Source organism: Durio zibethinus, chromosome 15 (assembly GCF_047325235.1).
Source record: "Durio zibethinus cultivar Kanyao isolate XHJ-2024 chromosome 15, ASM4732523v1, whole genome shotgun sequence".
In the NCBI taxonomy this organism is placed as follows: Eukaryota; Viridiplantae; Streptophyta; class Magnoliopsida; order Malvales; family Malvaceae; genus Durio; species Durio zibethinus.
Genome location: NC_143176.1, coordinates 7327591 through 7348794, shown reverse-complemented (window position 1 = coordinate 7348794; position 21204 = coordinate 7327591). Strand labels below are relative to the sequence as shown.

Here is a 21204-nt window from a genome sequence, read left to right as displayed (position 1 = left end):
AATAAAAAAAATCAAACAGTCCTTCCCGTAGGGAGAAACCCAGCACTGAGCTTCCTGCACGAAGAAAAAAAAAGGGTCAGTTTCATAAAAAAAAATTCTCACTGAAACTTTGAAAACAGATCTAGAAAAGTGGGGACTCTTTTTGTGAAAAGGACCTCGGATCTGAACTTAGGAGGCCGAGATGAACATTTTGGTATTTTTTAGAGAATTTTTTGACCACTGGTGACGGTGACCGGTGACCGACGAATAACCGACGAACGACGACGACGGCAGCGGGCCGACAAGGCATTCGGCTGAAGAAGAAATGAGAGAAAAAAAAAAAACAATCATTTTTTTTGGATAAGAAAGGAAAATTGATCGAAAAAAATTTTTTTGAACCTTTTATATAAACGGTGAAAACCAAAACGACGTCGTTTCTATAAACACCCAAAACGACATCGTTTAGGCCAATGAGGATCCGCGCGTTGACTCGGGGTCCGCGCACCCGACCCGATGACTCGTTTCTCCATCAGCCTCTGACCGATCGACTAGACCAGAACTGAACCGCCCAGATCGAATCGAACCGGTACTGAACCGTTGAGCCACCCAGACCATGCCCAAACCGAGCCGAACCGTCGGACCAAACCGTAGAACGGAACCGTTTATTGATCGGTCCGGTTCAAGTTAAAAAATTTTTTTTTTGAATTTTTCTTATTTTTTATATATTATTTTATTAATATTTATGCATATTAAAATATTTATATTTGTTAGATTAAATGATGAAATATGTGGTTAAATTTTTTTATAATTTTGTTAATTTTTAAAATAAATTTTAAAAAAATAAAATAATATAAAAATAAATTTCTTGTGAAAGTTGGGTCAATTGTGGCTCAAACCCTGAAGGGTAAACAGGATCTACCATATCTAGCGATTACTCTTGAAAGCTAAGATTTTCTTCCTCTGCTTTTCTCTTGTCAAGTTTATTGAGCATATCTATTATTGTACTGAGATCCCCTCTTAGTTCTTATTGAGCTTTTTCAATTCTCTCAAATCGACTGGCCTGTTCTTACTCCATGATTCTCGTCTGAGTCCTGATATTGTATGAATGATGAGTAAGTTGGGTCAAAATTTTTGAGGGGTAAGCTATTCTTGAACCTTTATTACCACAAAGTTTTTATTTTGAAAAAGAAGAAAGAAAAAAAAATTAGAATGCTATGTGTTGAAATTTTTATTTTTTACTTATTTTATGAAAAATGATATACATGATGCATGAATGCAAGTGAAAGATATTTACTTTTGGATGAATTTCAACATTAAAAATTTTTATTGATCCCATATAACTTTTATTACATAGGATTTACCATCATAGAGTTATATCCATAGAAGCATTTGACTTGCTCATAATGATCTTTCACCTCATCTAGAAAGTTCACTAGGCGATATCCATATTCCTCTATGAAATTTACTTCTCTTCTTAATGTTTTTACCTTTTCAATCATCTCTCATGCTTTCTTTATTACCTTGTAAACTTGATTAGTCAAGTGCTCTATGTACTGTTACCTTCCTAAACTTTCTTTTTTTCATCTCATATGAGCATCCCTTTCTAAATCACATGTGAAGATCCAATCTTTTTTTATTCTATGCCACTCATCTATCATTGCTGAAATATGGCTCTTGTGGTCTTGTAGTTGTATCTCTAACCCTTGGATCACCTGGTGAAGTGATTCTTTTTCATTCAGTACTTCGAAGTGCTTTCTTCTCTCTTTTGTGATCATGACTTTCAACCTTTCCTTTTTGTTTTGGCATTCCACCAATCTTGCTAAGGTTGTAGAGTATAATCCCTTTCAATTATGATATTCTTGAAAAATTCTGGTAGTCTCCTCTTACTTTTCTTAAACTTTGCTCTTTCATTGATTCATCCCTTCTCGGAGCTCATCCATTTCACATTATCGACTAAAGTAAGACTTGGTGACTTTTCTAGTTTTGAATTGAACTCGTAACCTCTTATTTTTCTAATGTAGATCTTTTAAATCACTATTAGCTAGATCCCGTTCTTTTATGACTTTTTCTAATCTGCTCCATTGTATTTCTGTTTCATATTTCAATTATCTTACTTTCTCACGAAGTCTCAAATTTTCTCTTCTTATTTTTTTTTTTCAACTTCTAATTCTTTCTTGACAAGCTCAACTTCTGATAATTACACCTATTTCGAAAGACTAATCAATTGATATGAGTTGTCATCAGAAGGGAGTACTATATCTCTAGGTTATCTTATTTTTTAAATCTGATAATTAGAAGTGACTTTATCGATGAGAGGCCCTAACCTCATTCTTCGTGTTCTCTTCCATGCTTGGATCAACTACTCTGAGGTTCTCGATGGATTCGATTCCTCATAAATGAATTCTACTTGGACCAGGCCATGAGTAGCAGGAACAAACTGCTTTGCACCAAATTGTTTAAGCACCATTAATGGAGCATAACTTATAACGCCCCATAGCCCTAATCACGGCATCCATGGCTCATTTTCTCCATGATACAACAAGGGCACACGAGGCATCCAAGGTGCCATCCATTCGATTTCATCCCCAGTAAGTCTTTGCAAGAAAAGGACCCATTTTTCTTTAGTCTTTAATGTTGGCCATTAACTTTTGTAAAACTTTTCGATTGGTGCCTTATTTTGAAGATATGGTTTCGAAAATGCACTCTTCCCACACTTGAAATGACTTTTAACCCATACATATAATAGAGATGTACATCTTATGAATTGTCCTTTTCCATTTCGCAGACAGAAATTCAATGATCTGATGGTTTCGACTAGGAATGCTAGAGCGAGATTAATTGCTTGGATTTTAATTTACTCAAAAAAGTCTACCACAGTTATCTCAATGTAACCCAAAGTCTTCGAAAAGATTACCATGCCATACAATGCTAGAGCAAACACAGCCATACCTTGATCATCATTTAAATGCTCCTAAATGAAGTTTTGAAGAAAATCTCAACGAATACCGAGATGTTCACCTTTAGTCTTTGTGAAAGAATCAATGGTTTCTACTTTAACCCCCATAAGCTTGGCTAACTTTTTACGAAAACCTGATTTTAGCTTTCAGGTAAATACTTTATCTGGACATTATAGTCCTATCCCGAGTAAAATCGAATACTCCTCGATAGTTGGCATTAAATCTTTCTGATTAAAAGTGAAGCATCTATAGGATGGATCCCAAAACTGTATAGCTACTTTAACCAGCTGTTCATCGATCACTACTGAAATGAAGGATGTAATCTGTCCATACTTTTTGTAAAAGCTTTTTTTTTCTTTACTTAATCGACCACAGATAGCAGCTAACTCTTTTAAATCATTCTGTGTGAGATCTAAATGCACTTTCTCGAGTAATTCAGACACATAACCGGTAGGTAAACAATTTTCATTCTTTTGTTGAGCTTCTTTTAACCAAATATGTATTTTATTATACGACTCACATGACACACTGATTAAGGATGAGCAAATCTGTAGTTCTATGGGATCCATGTAAACTTCTTGAGAGAAATATGTCCTAGACTAAATATCTCAATGTAAAACTGTATGATATGATTAATGCAAAAAGAAAAAGAAAAAGAAACAAAATTGAGTTAGTGTGAGGATGTGGTTTAAGAAAAAATATATTTTTTTATTTTTTTAGTGTTTTTTTTATGTTTTGAGATTTTTTGTTTGTTTTATTTTGTTTCGTATTATACACAACTTTTATTCTTAGGTATTTCCTACAAGAAGATGGACAAGGCTCTACATAAGGCTAGTTTTCTAGGCTTATTATATGCTGGGTTTGGATTGACAAAGTCTAAAGGTTTCCAAATTGTTCCTCACTGTCATCCATATTGGACTAGTAAGGCACCTCGATCCTCATCCATTACAGGCTAAAACGAAAAGGGTTTAATTTGAGTGGAAGTATTTTGATTGCCATTGTGGAGGTTATCACCTCACGAGAGCATAGGTACTTTACTTCCTCTTATAAAGGACGGAGCCTGGGTATAGAGCTAATGTATGAGATGCATCGTGCCATTGTGTGCAAATATATCTTAATTTATTGAGAGCAATATATATAGAAAAATGAAACATAAGAGGCATAGTAAAAGAAATGTGTGTGAATTTTTTTTTGCTTTTTATTTTTGATTTGTTTTTTTAATTATTTTTTACCTTTTTTTACTGAAAATGAAAAATAAAAATTTAAGAAATTGATTAAGACTGTTTAAATAAAAAATTGAGGATAACAAGTAGTTAATTTTAGCCTGACTCTCGAAAACAAAAGGCTTTCTCAGTGGAGTCGCCAAGCTGTCATAACAATTTTATGTCTGCCCGACGAATTTGAAAACGAAATAAAAAATAATGAAGTCGTCATTAATCTTTTTTGGCTAGGTGCGATTGGCCACTTACTAAAACATATCCTTTTAATAAAGTTTTAAAATTAATTAAAATTTATTAAAAAGATAATTTTACGATCTGCGAAACAGTCTGGGTTCGGGAGTCGATTACGCGTAGGGAATGATTAGTACCCCTACAGCGCCCGTTAAAAAACGGTACCAATTAACAACGTGTTATCCTTTGATTTTGATAAAAATAGTCTAATTTTCGGTGTTCGAAAAATAATTTCCTTGATTTTTATTTATTAGAAAAAAATTTATTCTCAAGAAAAATAAATTAAAACCCTTTTATTGAAATAATTCTTAAAATGTTTCAGTACGTTGGTAACATTAGAAGAACTTTTTCTCACCTAGAGATTTCTTAGGCCTCGTTTCTCAGAATACCTTAGAATCTTATCCTCGAAGGCTCAAATTTACTTTTTGTAAAAAAATGTCATGCATGTAATGCAAAATGTTACCATGTTGATGCACACATTTTATTTTCCTTTGTTAGAAATTTTATTAATTATTTTATTAATATTCTTATTTAAAACTAAAATTTTGAAAAAAAATGAAATTTATTATATTGAAAATTTTTTATAAATATTCCAATACACTGGTAATATTTTACAAAAAATCTTCTTACCTAGGGATTTTTTAAAGCATCTCTACTCGGAATACTTTTAGAATCCCATTATCGGATAAATTTTCTTTTCTTCCCATTTTTATTACTTATATTTTTAATTCATTAACCAATTTTTATTTATTATTTTAAAAAAAAAAATTTTACTGTATTGAAAATGTTTTATAAATACTCCAATACACTGGTAGTATTTTTAAAAAAAAATTTTTACCTAAAAATTTCGTAAACATCACTACTCGGAATACCTTTGAATCTCATCGTTAGATAAAAATTTCTTTTTCTTACATTTTTTATTAGTTTAGTATTATTATAAATTTATTTTTATATTATTTTGTTTTTTAAAGTTTATTTTAAAAATTAACAAAATTATAAAAAAAAATTTAACCACATATTTCATAGTTTAATCTAACAAATGTAAATATTTTAATATGCATAAATATTAATAAAATAATATATAAAAAACAAGAAAAATTCAAAAAAAAAATTTTTTTACCTGAACCAGACCGGTCAACGGTCTGATCAACGTGTGATTCGGTTTGACGGCTTGACTCGATTTTGGGCACGGTCTAGGTGGCTCAACGGTTTGAGCGCGGTTCGATTCGGACTGGTTCGGTTTAGATGGATCGGTCAGGGGCTGAAGGAGAAACGGGTCGTCGAGTTGAGTGCGGGGACCCCGGGTCGAGTCATGGGTCGACGTGCGGATCCTCAGAGGCTAAAACAACATTGTTTTGGGCCTTTAATGAAACGACATCGTTTTGGTTCTAACGATTTATATAAAAAGGTTCAATTATTTTTTCAATCATTTTTCTTTCTTCTCTAAAAAAAAATGCCTAGTTTTTTTTTTCTTCTTTTTCGGTAGACCTGGGCCGGTGGCGGTTCATCGCGACAGCGGCCGCAGTCCTCACCGATGGTGAACTTCAGCCACCATCGACGGTGCTGAAAAATTTAAAAAAACTCTCACAAACTCCTATCGACCCCCTGAACGCAGATCCGACCTCTTTTTCACCAAAAAGGGTCCCTACTTCCTTAAATCTGCTTTCAAAGTTTCGGTGAGATTTTTTTTTTTTAACTGAACCTTTTTTTTTCGTGCAGGAAGCTCAATGCTGGGTTCCTCCTTACGGGAAGGACTGTGTATATATATATTTTTTGTTTTTTTTCTTTCATTTTTGTAGCGTCTCTCCTCTTTTTTCTCTCTCCATTTTGGTTTGGCTAGGAGCTCTATTTATAGAGCTTCGGTCGTGTGTGTGCTTGAAGAAAGGGCATGGGGCTCGGCATGGGATGTAAGCATGAGCCCCATGCCTCTTTTATTCGTTTCTGTCTTATTTGATAATTTGTCAACGAGATGAGTAATTAGAGGGGTGGAGGGTAAGGTATAGTGATCAGAAGGGTGGGGTGTAGGGTCTGGTGGTAGTGGTCCCGAGGAAGGCACCACTGCCATCCTCGATTTTTTTGTTCTGTTCTGTTTTTTTTTTTTGTTTTGTATTTTATATTATTTTTGGTATATTTTTTTATTGTATTTTATATTTTGTATTTATACTTCGTATTTTATATTTTTGGACAAATTAATGTCCACAGTATATTTTTTATTTTCAAAAACACTATATTTTTTATATAGGACATATAGTAGATTAATTAAAATAATAACAAAATAAATTAAATATTTTTATATCAACAATATTTTTTAAATTGAAAACGTAATAATTAATATAATATTATAATATAATATTTATGATAGTTTTAATTATGTTTTTTATGTTAAAAATATAATATTTGATAAATACAAAATGTTATGTATATTAATAATTATGTTTCTTGATATAAAAATATAATTGATAAATGATAATTTTTTATTTTTTTAAGTATTACATTTTTACATATAAAACATAATTGATTATTTAAAAAAATAATAAAATAAATATGATATTTTTAATATTAACAATATTTTTAAATATAAAAACATAATAATAAAAAAAATATTTTAACTATATTTTTATGTAAAAATATATAATTTTTAATATTAATAATTTTGTTTTTTTATGTAAAAAACGTAATAAATGTGTTTGTTTTGAATATCCTAATAAATGAACATAGCTACTGGTCGTCCTCTCCTGTTTCTTCATTTATTACCTCTCACTTGACGCGGCGGGCGAAGTACTGTGGCTAAAATTAATTGGAAGTAACACTTCATTCGTGCTTTTCTTCTTTACTTTTGTCAAACAATTAGCAGAAAACACGGAAATTTATATTTTTAATTCACTCCAATTCTATATTTCAAAATGTTATATTTATATTTTTAAATTTTGCTGCCTTCTCTCTCCTCGGCATTTAAAATTCTGACGAGTTTGGTCGACTTGTTGCTGTAGACTTTATTAATTTGTACAAACTATAGTAGTAATTAATTAATTTTTGTTTTATGACGTTGGATTTACTTCTTTATTATGTCATTATGCAAAATAAATTTTTATATTTTATTAAATTTTTTATATTCGTGCTTTATGCAATTAATTTTATAATTAGATAGTATTAGAATTTATAAAATTTTATTAATAATACAATTTTATATTGTATCATTAATATTTATTTTTTAAAAATTTTGTACTTAAATTTTAAATATAAATATGAAAAATCTCAATAGTAATAATGCATTAAATTGCTCCCTTTACCCTAACAATTTGAATATAAATGTTAGTTTTATTGTTCTTTTAGTTATTTGACGATGAAAAAATATTATTTGTATCATGAATTTAATTTATTTAAATTTTATTTTTTGATAAATGGAGTGATTTATTTATCTAAAAATATGATAATATCTTGTTACTATTATAAACAGTACAAACTATATATTAATAAATACAAATGCAAAATGAAATGTAAAAAATATTAGTTAAAATCTAATGTACTCACATGCTATACTTTTAATCTGAGTAATAAGATGCATTATGAATTTTTATAATTTATAATTACATTAAAATCTATATTTCTTAAAACAATTTATTTTTGAGGAGTTGAATCCAAAAAAATTTAATCATGCCAATCATATTGCAGTTGAATTCATTATAAAATTATTGTTGGACCAAAACTCTTTAAAATTGATTTATGTTAATTATATTCAAGTGATTTTGCTCTATCAAGATTTAAGCTAAATATTATTTATGAATCTTTTAATCAAAATATGTCATATGCATAAAAAAATAATATATATATATATATATATATATAAAGATAGAGAGAATAATAGGTTCTTAAGTTTTAATGTAATTACATCTTAAAATTTATTCCAAAGAAAACTTCACTACCCTTTACATAAAAATTGTACTTATGAATTACATTAATGAATTTGTAATTTTAATGCTAAAAAAGACATGTTACTAAATAATTAGTTAGAGAAATTAGATAAAATATTTTTATTTGTAATTAAAAAAGTATAAGACTCAACTTTATTAAATCCAGTAAAATATTTTAAAGTGAAAAAATAAATAGTACAAAGAGCATTTATCATTATTTGTAAATAAAAGAAACAAATAAAAATTATTGAATTTGATTATCCAATTAAAATATAAAAAATAAATGTAAAACAATATAATTCTTCCTATAACTTTATGAATTATTAGATGATAAATTTAAATACATAAAAATTTTAATTAAAACTTTGTTATCACACATTAGAACTTCTTTAATATTTTAACTTTGTATAAAAATTCAAGTGAACTTATTCCTCGAAATTAAATTTTTAAAATTTTAAAAGACAAATAAATTATTTATACTTTTAAAAATAATATTTTTCAATTAATGAATTTGTTAATAAATATATTCGTTAATGATAGTAAAATTAATTATATAATATCTAATAAATTTTAATAATTAATTGTGACAATTATTTTTTTTTCAGCTTTCTTTACCTTTTTGTTTTCTTCAATTTAAAAGTAATATTTATCTATTAATTGTGTTTTCTTAACTTTCTTGACTTTTTCATTTTTTTGGATTTTAAAAGTAATATGTATTAATTAATTGTGTATCTTTGGCTTTCTTTATCTTTTTGATTTCTTCAATTTTAAAAATAATATTTATCTATTAATTATGATGATTGGTTATGTCTTTTGAGTTTTATTATCCTTTAGTTTGTTATGATATTGAAGATAATATTAACTTATTTAAAATTAGATTAATTATGATCATTGATCGTATTTTTTGGTTTTATTTACCTTTTGATTTTTTTTATTTTAAGTATTAATTGTAATAATTAATTGTATTTTTTATCTTTTAATTTTCATAATTTTAAAAGAGATATACGAAATTGATTATGAATTTCTTTCTTTGTCTTTTGGCTTTATTTTTTCGAGTTTTTCAATAATATTTATCTATTAATTGTGGTAATTTATTACTCATTTTTTGTTATTTATCTTTTCAATTTTTTTACTTTAAGAATTATATTTATCTATTAATTGTAATAACTGATTGTATTTTTTAGGCTTCTTTTGTCTTTTAGTTTTTTAAAATTTTAAATATAATGTTCACTTATTTAAAATTAGAGTAACTGTGATTATTGAATGTTTTTTTTTTTTAACTTTATTTATCTTTTGGTTTTATTCAATTTTAATAAAAATAATGTTTGTTTATTAATTGTAATAATTTATTATTATTATTATTATTTTTACTTTTCTTACCTTTTCATTTTTTATCATTTCAAAAAAATACATATTATATTATTGTGTATTGCTTTTTTTACCTTTTGGCTTTCAACAGGATAAAAATACATAGTCATGTATGTTTATATATTTTTAACCTCTCTATGATTTAATGAGATTTTTAAATAATATGCATTAATATGTATTTAATAAATTTCATAATAGGAACAAAAAATGTATAAATTTGCTAACAGGTAGAAAGATATATTTACAGTAATAGTCCTACAAATATAAATTGCATTATAATAATTTATTCAATATATGATATTTCTGGAATCTACATCATGTTTTTGAAAATGTAAGAAATCAAAGTATCTTGGTCCTTTCTTATAAGTTGATCTCGAAAGAAATTGATTAGAAAATTTCTAGTAAATCGTTGATTCATCTGGTGTTTAACTATAATGATTCATTTACAAGTTTACTAGATAGAAATTTTATGATGTTCAAAAAATTATAGATCTCATGTCACATCATCACCTATTATAGACTAGCGAGGCTCCACGATCCTCACCTATTATGGGTTATTAACGAAAATGGTTCAATCTGAGTGGAAGTGTTTTGCTAGCAAATGCGGAGGTTATCACCTCACGAGAGCGTAGCTACTTCACTTCCTCCTAACAAGGATAGAGCCCGGGTATAGAGCTCATGCATGCGAGTGAATATGTAAAGTGTGTGCAAGGCAATGTATTAATCAAAATAACATGAATAAATCATAACCAAAAACAAAATCAAATGAAGTAATAACTAACACATAATTTATTTTATTTATTAACATGAATGTTTTCGAAAAATAGAATAAAAGAAATTAAATTAAATATCAAATTAAATCAATTAAATCCAACCATTGTCAATAGCGTATAATTAAAATTTTGGCCTGACTCTCAAAAGTCCCCAGTGGAGTCGTCAAGCTGTTGTAACGGTTTTAGGACCGCCAGACGTAAATTGAGTTTTTAAAATCGATAAAAATAAAATGGAGTCACCACCAATTTTTGTTAAGGTGTGATTGATCACCCAAAAGTTTATCTTTTCAATAAAACTATAAAAGCGGGTTTAAAGTTTATCGAAAAGATGAATTTTGGTCTTCGAAAATCAGGTTGGGTTCAAGAGTCGGTTATGTGTGGGGAAGGATTAGCACCCCCCACAACGCCCATAAATTGGTACCATTTAATTATGCGCTATTTTTGATGTTGGATAAAAATAGTTTTAATTTGAAATTTAACACTAATTCCCTTCATTTGGAAAAATAAAATTTTGCTGAAAATTTTTATTTAGAAATATTGAGAAAATCTTTAAGTTAAAGAATTATCTTAAAATTCTCCAATATCTGGGCAAAATTTAAAATGACTCTTTTCGTTTAAGATTTAACACAATAATTCTTAAAATGAAATAACAATCTTTATAGAAAATAATTGTTAGTGACTCTCCAACATCTAGGTAGAGTATCAAAAATTATTTCTTTCGAAATGTTATTTTTATTTTGTTTTATAACATCATAAAAAAAGATTTTTTTTTAAAAAGTATTATTCTTTTTTATTGTAAAATATTTTATCACTAAGTAGTAAATAAAAATTAAAGGCAGAATAGTGCAAACATGCTAACGTATGTATGCCAACGAATGTTATATAACATGAAATGTAATTTAAAAGTTGGATTCTTAAGTATAATGAGACCACTCCGACTCTCCAACATCTAAGCAGAGCTTAGGTGCGATTGTTTATATTTAAGATCCCAATTTTATTATACTTTTTATTTATTAATTTTATTATTAATGAATTTAGAACTCAGTGTGAAAAACTTAATGAAATAAAATTTCTTAAATACCCCATCATCTAGGCAGTATTAGGGAACAAACCATCTCATGTGAGACTTCCACAAGTGTCCTTAAAGTTTTGAAATAAATTAAGGGTAAAATTTTAGGGTTTAAGTTCAGGGTTTGAGGTTTAATTAAAACGCGAACATCTCTAAAAATCTCCATCATCTAGGCAGACTTTCAGAGCAAGTTCAAAATTTTTTTATAACTTTGGAAAACTAGTTAAAATTTTCTTTTATATATATATCTTTTATGAAAATTTATTAATAATAATTCCCCAACATCTAGGCGAAATTATTTGTTTGAAGAGATATTTTTTATTCCCTCCAACATCTAGACAGGGAAAATAAAAGGCTTATTTCATTATTATTACTATTTAAACATTTTTAAAATATACTATTTTTTTATATTGTTTTCATTTTATTATTATTAATAACAATTAAATATTTATCATAATAAATTTAAACATTTATGCATAAAAAATACTTAAAATAATAAAAATAATATTATATAAAAAAATTAAAAAATTCAAAAAAAAAAATTTTTACCTGAACCGGACCAGTCAACAGTCCGGTCAACGGCGGTTCAGCTAGATGGTTCGGTCTGGTTGGTTCAGCGGTTCAGGTCGGTCCAGAGATAGGTTCGGTTCGGTCTGATCAAATCGATCCAAAGCCGTTGAGAAGTCGGGTTAGCGGGTCGGTTGCGCGGATCCCGGGTCGGGTTCGGGTCGACAGGCGGATCCTCCTTGGTTTAAACGACGTCGTTTTGGGCGTTTATTGAAACAACGTCGTTTTGGCTATTGACAGTTTATATAAAAGTTAAAAATTTTTTTTTCCTTCATTCCTTTCACTCTTCAGAAAAAAACTCCTTTTCTCTCTCGTTTTTTTTCTCTCTCCGACCAGACGCAAATGGTCGGCCGGCCGTTTTGACGTCGCTACCGCCGCTGTTCGTCTGTCACCGACCGCCGTTGACAGTGGTCGAAAAATTCTCAGAAAATACCAAAACGTTCCCCTCGACCTCCTGAGTTCAGATTTGGGGTCCTTTTCACCAAAAAGCGTCCCCACTTCCCTAGATCTGCTAGTGAAGTTTCAGTCAGATTTTTTTTTTTTTTGTATTCTGGTTTTATTTTTTTTTGAACTGACTTTGATTTTTCTTTGTGCAGGGGCTCTCGGCGCTAGGTTCCTCCCTGTGGAAAGGACTGTTTGATTTTTTTTTTTTTGTGGTTTTCTTTCCTTTTTTTTTGACAAAATCTCCCCCTCCTTCTTTTTCTCTGTTTTGGCTTCGCTAGGAGCTCTATTTATAGAGCTCCAGCCATACGCGTTTGGAGGGAAAGGCATGGGGCTCGGTCACGGGATGTAAACACGAGCCCCATGCCTCTTTATTTCTTCTGTATTTTCTGGTAGTAGGGTAAAATGAACAGGGTATGGGATGGGTGGTGGGCTTGGTGGCAGTGGTGTCGGGGATGGCACCACTGCCATCCTCGATTATTTTTTTTTGTTTTTTTGCTGTTCTTTTTTTTTTTGTATTTTTTTGTTTTGTATTATTTTTTTGGTATTTATTTTTTTATATTTCGTATAATATTATTATTTTTATTTTTGGGGACAAAATTGATGTCAACAGCAATAGTCCCATTCTTTTTCAAAGTTAATTGCAGCATCACAGGGTTTTCTCAAATATAAGAAAACAATTGCTATAAAGGGTTTTTGTTTTCCTATCTGAATAATTTGCATTACAAGTAAGCTGGGGTTTGGTGCAAGAACAATTAAATGTCAAGCACATACATACCTGTATATGCTTACATGAATCGAGTAACATATATAGTTTAAAACATTATTTTTTATAAGAACAATTTTTATGTAAAGGGTAGTGAATTTTTCTTTTAATATAATATTATAATATAATAATTATGATACTTTTAATTACATTTTTTTATGTTAAAAAATATAGTATTTGATAAATACAAAATGTTGTGTATATTAATAATTATGTTTCTTGATATAAAAATGTAATCATTGATAAATGATAATTTTTTATTTTTTTAAATATTATATTTTTACATATGAAACGTAATTAATTGTTTAAAAAATAATAAAATAAATATAATATTTTTTAATATGAACAATATTTTTAAATATAAAAACATAATAATAAATAACATAATTATAATAAAATATTTTAACTATATTTTTATGTAAAAATATAATTTTTAATATTAATAATTATGTTTTTTTATGTAAAAAACGTAATAAATGTGTTTGCTTCAAGTAACACAACACTTTGAATATCCTAATAAATGAACATAGCGACTCACCGTCCTCTCTTGTTTCTTCATTTATTACCTCTCACTCTACGTGGCAGTTGGGCAAAATTAATTGGAAGTAACATCTTCATGCGTGCTTTTCTTCTTTACTTTTGTCAAACAATTAACAGAAAACACGGAAATTTATATTTTTAATTCACTCCAATTCTATATATCAAAATGTTATATTTATATTTTTAAATTTTGCTGCCTTCTCTCTCCTCGGCATTTAAAATTCTAATGAGTTTGTTCGACTTGTTGCTGTAGACTTTATTAATTCGTACAAACTATAGCAGTACTTAATTAATTTTTGTTTTATGACGTTGGATTTACCTCTTTATTATGTCATTATGCACAATAAATTTCTATATTTTATTCATTTTTTATATTCGTGCTTTGTGCAATTAATTTTATAATTAGATAGTATTAGAATTTATAAAATTTTATTAATAATACGAATTTATATTGTATCATTAATATTTATTTTTTTAATTTTGTACTTGAATTTTAAATATAAATATGAAAAATCTCAATAGTAAAAGTGCATTAAATTGCTCCCTTTACCTTAATAATTTAAATATAAATGCTAGTTTTATTGTTCTTTTAGTTATTTGATGATGAAAAAAATATTATTTGTATCACGATTTTAATTTATTTTAATTTTATTTTTTTGATAAATGATGTGATTTATTTATCTAAAAATATGATAATATCTTGTTATTATTATAAACAATACAAATTATATGTTGATAAATACAAAAACAAAATTAAATGTAAAAAATATTAGTGAAAATCTTATGTACTCACATATTGTACTGTTAATCTAAGTAATAAGATACATTATAAATTCTTATAATTTATAATTGCATTAAAATCTATATTTCTTAAAAAAACTTATTTTTGAGGAGTTGAATTCAAAAAAATTCAATCATGCCAATTATTACAAAAATATCATTAGACCAAAACTCTTTAAAATTGACTTATATTAATTATATTTAAGTGGTTTTGCTCTATGACATTTAAGCTAAATATTATTTATGAATCTTTTAATCAAAATATGTCATATACATAAATATATATATATATATATATATATATATATAAAAGACATAAAGAGAATAATAGGTTCTTAAGTTTTAATATAATTACATATTAAAATTTATTCAAAAGAAAAATTCACCACCCTTTACATAAAAATTGTTCTTATGAATTATATTAATGAATTTGTAATTTTAATGCTAAAAAAAGACATGTTACTAAATAATTAGTTAGAAAAATTAGATAAAATATTTTTATTTTTAATTAAAAAAGTATAAGACTCAACTTTATTAAATCCAGTAAAAATTTTTAAAGTGAAAAAATAAATAGTGTAGTTTATTAAAAAAGTATAAGACTCAACTTTATTAAATCCAGATTCTTTCTTTCCAATGGAAAATATGGTGTAGTTTATTTGAAGGTGGTATGTCATCTATTCCTTGTTTTATACAGTCTATTATAACCTGATTCTTTTAATTTGAATCATAACCATTCCAATAAAACTGCTAACACTGAAAGCATTACTTATGAAAATAATAACCATTCCAAGACCTTCCCGAAGATCTTGCTAATGGCCTTAGCAACAATGAAATAGCAGCTTTCTCCAAGTGCCTACGCCCATGTTATTTCTAGCAAAATATTGCAAAGATTTTGCCATCGCTGGGCCAACTTTCTAAAAGCGGGAGGCTATGGCCTTAGGAACAATGGCTTACATCTGAGAATTGTTTTGAAATGGATTTGGATGGTGGTGAAATATTTGCAACATGAAACATGTCAACAATTTCTCTCATAGTATATGCAAGCCATTGCAAATCAGGAAACAATTCAATGCTTGTACATAAGAATGAATATTGGACATTACTTTTGGCATCTGCAATTAAAAGATGGGTTGAATCCAGAATTAAGCTCTTCTCTGAAAGAGCAAGAAAACCAAAAATTAAGTCTTCATAATACATTCTCCTAAGCTCAAAAGTTTGAATATTAACGACTTGGTCTAGAGGAAGGGAAATTGAAAAGTGAAACTGGAATTTGCATACATTTTAATCCGCAGAAATGAGTAACAAAGAGAATTGGTATAGTTACATTCCAGAAAAGGTGAAAATCAGTGTCCAATGTAGAATTAGTTTGCATTCCAGACTCAAGGCACCATTGAAGCTTCGGCAATGGGAAACTCATGAGAGTGATGATCTCAATCTGTTTGTAAATGGTACCACAGCTTATTTGTATATCTGAGAATTGATCAGTCTAATTTTGTACTGAGGTTATACTACGTGTCTCCTATTCGATCATTTGTAAATAAGCGAGTGGGTTTCCTTGGTTAGGTTTTTTTGATAATCCATTGGTAGGCCTATTGCCAGGTCTCTAGGTTGTTTTCAATGGGCGCTTTAACTAAAAAATATTAAAATTTTCACCATTCATCAACTATTAAATGAATTTCATTTAGAGCTTCTGTTTTTATTTTTTATTTTTTACATAATTTAGTCTTTAAATTTTCGATCAATCTAGTGATTTTCATTTTATTTATATATAGTAAAATCATTTACATAAAAGTTAAAAATATTAAATTCTACATATATATAAAAAATTAATTATCATTTTAATATCTTTTTGACAAAGAATCTAAAAATTTTTTCAATGAAATTACAATTTTGATTGATAATGAAATTACAATTTTGATTGATGTCATGAGTCCCCTTAGTTATTTTATCAAGAATCTTAAGATGATTAACATAATCAAAAATTTGCTCATGAAAAATTTTTATCAATAATTATTAATGAATCACCGATGAATTATTAACAGAACATAATTATAAATTAATTCAATATTTGTCAACAGAATATCAAAAAAATTTATTGACGAAAATTATTTCATTAGTATTTCATTAATAAATTATTAGTGAGAAAAAAAATTTAGTGCGAGAAATACTGATAGAATAATCTATCAGTAAAGGTAATACAGACAGATTATTTCATTGATAAATTATTATGGAAAAAATTAAATTAAATCAAATTTAAAAAAAAAAAGAATTAATTTACCTATAGAACTTCTGTCGGTAAGGTGGATAAAAATGAAATCCTTAAATCCTTTCTTATTTTCTCCCCTGCATTGAAATCCCTAAACCCTCCTTTTCACCTTTCTCTGCGCGACTTATCTCTGCCATTCTCCCCTCACCGCCACGCCGTTGATCGGCTTTTCCGGTGCTGTCGATCGTCGTCAGTCGTCCGGTTGGTTCCTTTCCTCGTCCGATGATGTCGTCCGTCGTCTGGCGTTGGCTCTTACAACAGGTATAGCCCGTCGGCTTCTTTGTTTTTTTGCTTTGCTTTGCAAAATCTGTGGCTGCCGTGCATTTTGGTTTTTTTTTTTTTAATTAATAGTTAATTTTTATTAGGATTTTTAAGATTAATCGTAACTTTAAATGTTCTTTGATTTATTTGTCACTATAATTTTGTTATTGCCAGGACGGTCAAGTAGTTGAAGTTGCTGTCCTTTCTATGCAGGCTGATAATGTGGAAAATTCAGAGTCTGAACAACCAAGTTGACTACTTAAAGAAAGTTTGGAGTTTTGTGAATTAAAACTTTTGTGCCCTTCTTTTAAACTTCCTTTTCTGATATGTTGATTTAGGATTATCTTAATATATCTCTTATTACAACTACTTTATGTGTGCACTAAAAGAATCTCGTTTGCTACTGTAGTTTCTGCAACTATTCAATTCAAAGATTGCAGAATAGATTTATGTTAGAAATAGGATTTGCACCTTAATAATGAGGAAACTTGCTAACCAAATGGAACCAGTCCAGTTAGTACCCACTAACTTGTTAAAGCCTTGGTTTTATGGTCATAGTCAATGTTACAAACTCCTGCAACTATTAGCCATACTAATAATAATTTAGTTTATTTATAAAAAAAAAATGCTGCTTGCTATAATGGATTCTGCCTTTGCGTATGTAAGTTTGCCATTATGCTAAGCAAGATCCTTTTCATTATATTACTGGTTGTAGGTTTGTGCCATGTTATCTTGGTTGCAGTATCCAGCTCTATAATAGCTTATGGACTGATAAGTACCAGCCAAAAAATGCCACAGCGGTGAGATGTTATTAGCTTGTCTGTTCTAAACTGCTATTGATACTAAAAGACGGATGGGTAGAGGGATGTAATATTATACTTCATATTTTTTTTTTCTCCATTAATGCATTTTTTAGGTGTGTGGCAATACTGAATCGGTTGCATCTCTGGCGTGAGACAAGTTTTCAAGCAATCAATGTCTTCAATAACAATTGGTAAAGCAACATGCAAGAAGATGGTGATGATTTTTTTGAGGAGTGAGCTTAGATGTTTCATGGATCAAATGATGTAAATGATGTAATTGATGAAGTTCAATACTATATTATTCAAGACTTGTATTATGAATTTTATGGATTTTATGGATTTCAATACTATATTTAACGGATTTTAAATTTATAATTTGGATTGTTTTAGAATTTTTGTGGATTTAAACTTTATGATGTGAATTTGATCATTTAATGAATAATAAACAAACTTTATGATGTGGATTTGATCATTTAATGAATAATAGATAAATAATAGACTTTTAAAATAATTATACATGTTTTATTTTTAATTTAATAATTTCTTAAATAATTATAGATGAAATTAATCAAATTACAGATAAAATTTGAAGTTTACTGATGGATTTCAATGACAGAATTTTTGCTTTTAATGATGGACATAAAAAATTGTTGATAAAATATTAATGGAATATCAATGAAATATCAACGAAATACTGACAAAGTTGACAAAGAAAATCAACCTTATTGATTGATTATCAACCAAATATTGATGAATTACTTACGGAATATCGACAAATTACCACCGAATTATTAAACTGTATCTTTATTTTCATCTAAATCACTCAACTTTAATTTGTACCAACGAAATCATTAAAATTTGCTAAATGTAACAAATATAATTAATCACTTAACTTTTTAATCCCAATTATTAACAGAAAAATGATGTGACTGTTATGTCATATGCCACATAAACAGTCACATAAGCTAAGCCTAAATTATTATTTTTTTCATTTCTTTTCTCTCCCTCCCCCTCTCTCTTTTCTCCTAAAGAATTTCAACACTGGCCAGCCACCATTCAAAACTCAATTTTCGACGCTGTATCGTGGCTCTCTCTGCCATCAATCGTCATTTGTCGGCATGTGATCTTCATCAGAATTTAATTGTTTGCTAATTTCAGCCTCCTCATTCTTTTCTTGGCTCATTTCCTCCTTAAACTTTCTAAAGTATCCTAGATCTAACCTGAAAATAAGATCTACTACCATCTGTTCAGCCTTCTACCACCATTTAGACAACTATAATTCATTTTCCCATTTCCAAATCAGAAAAGGGAAAATTATTATCAAGTTAAAAAGGAGAAATCCCCCACGAACACTCATAATTCCACCCACATTCAATAAACAAATGTATACCATTAGACATTAGTCTTGAAATAAAATCTAGTAGAATTAGTGTTGTAATAATTTATGAGTAGCTAAAACAAGGGCACCTTTCTTTTCTTCTTTTTTATCATTGATAAAGTTAAAATCAAGAAATATAGCCAGCAAAGAAACAATTTTTAAAACATTCTGTTATAGAAACAATCTAAAACATTCTTTCTTCTATTTAGGGGCACCAACTGGAGACAAACAAAGGAGGAGATTTTTTTTTGGCTTTGCTGGGGTGGTTCTGCCTCTAGCCTGGTAACACTAACTCTGCTGGGCTCATAAGTCGACTTTAGGCCCGTTTACGAGGTGGTGGAATGTTAGTTTTGGGTGGCTGCAGATGGAGGCTGAACAATTAAACGGAGAAAGAGTGACATTTAAGGGAAGGAAAGAAAAGAAATGAAAAAAAAAAATTTAAACTTATGTGGCATAAAATGTGGAGGTCATATCACTTTTTTATTAGTAATTTGGATAAAAATAGTTAAAGTGGCCATATTTGTTACATTTAATAAGTTTTAATGATTTTGTTGATACAAATTAAAATTAAGTGATCCAAATAAAAATAAAAGCTTAATTCAGTAACCAAAGATAAAATTTACTCTTTTCTAAATGTCGATGTATTTAAAATTATCAGAAACACTTCCATATGTCCATGACCGTCACAGAAAGGATGTCGCCCAGCAATAAAGAGAACAAAAGTGAGAGACATAACGACAGAGTGATGCAATGCAACGAATAGAGTTGTGCCACGTGGAACAATAGCCAATTGGAAGGGTGATTAGATGCGTGAGAGGTGAGAATCAAGAGAAAGAGGAAGAATAAAGAGCCCTCTGGTGCTATTTGAATCGTCGTCTTTGGTTGGGCAAAGCCCTCTCTGTCTTTTCCCTAAACTCAAAACTCTTTTGTTTGTCTCTATCTATCGACGGCTGGGGCTAAGACTGAGGTTATAATTGGTCCCCGTTATTCTCTCCCGTCTAAAACCCACAAACTGAGCTTTGGGATTGCTGTTTAGGGTTTAGAAATATTGTCCATATTGTTATTTCATCCAAAAATTAATTCCATACTTTTAGAGAGAGAGAAGGATAAAGAAGCATTTCTCAGTTCTATATTTTTATGTTACTGCTCTTTGCCTCGTATAATATTTAAATTATAAGATTTAATGTGTTTATTATATAAAATTATGATAAGATATGATAAAATGATATTACAATAGAATTAGATTAAATAATATTATCTTATTTTATATTTGATGTGTGTAAAGATTAAAATAAAATAATAATTTATTTTATATTGATCAAAATTACATGTGTTATAACTCAAGATAAAGGCGTTAAAAGTTTGAAAATTAAGGTGGGCTAATACTTAATATTAAGGCAAGAAATTTCATATGGCTTGATTTGATTAGGAACTTTTATATTTGCATTGAGTTAATTACACATATGTTACTTAGAACAATAAAAAATTAATATTTAAATAAAATAATATACAATTTACATCTTAAATTTTCAAATTAAATATCTATTTAATCTTTTTTTCTTATTTTACAATTAAAATAAAAAGAATTTTTAAGTTTATAGAAGTAACTAAAAGGAAACATATGAAAATTAAAAAGAATTACTGAAAACTTAAAGTTTATTTGTTATAATTAATTTATGGTTGATTCTTCCATTTTGCTCCAAATTAGAAAGTAAAAGTAAAGATTAAAAGTAATTTCAAAGACCTAATAAAAAGCAAACCATCATTCAAATTAAGAAAATTTATGCCTAACTTAAGAAAAACCAATCAATCAATTCCATCTCCACTTTTAGTAATCCAAATGCCAACAACATCCTTAGTAGGAAAAGGAAATTGAAGATTGAAACAATCCAAT

The 21204-nt window shown here is 28.3% G+C and overlaps 1 long non-coding RNA gene across 1 annotated transcript; it reads left to right on the top strand.

Moving 5' to 3' along the window:
• The first annotated feature begins 16753 nt into the window (after window positions 1-16753).
• Window positions 16754-18238, top strand: LOC149514635 (uncharacterized). The gene is made up of 3 exons (XR_016327964.1): window positions 16754-17129; window positions 17845-17929; window positions 18046-18238. It is a non-coding gene; the product is annotated as an uncharacterized LOC149514635 (long non-coding RNA).
• Window positions 18239-21204: the final 2966 nt, after the last annotated feature.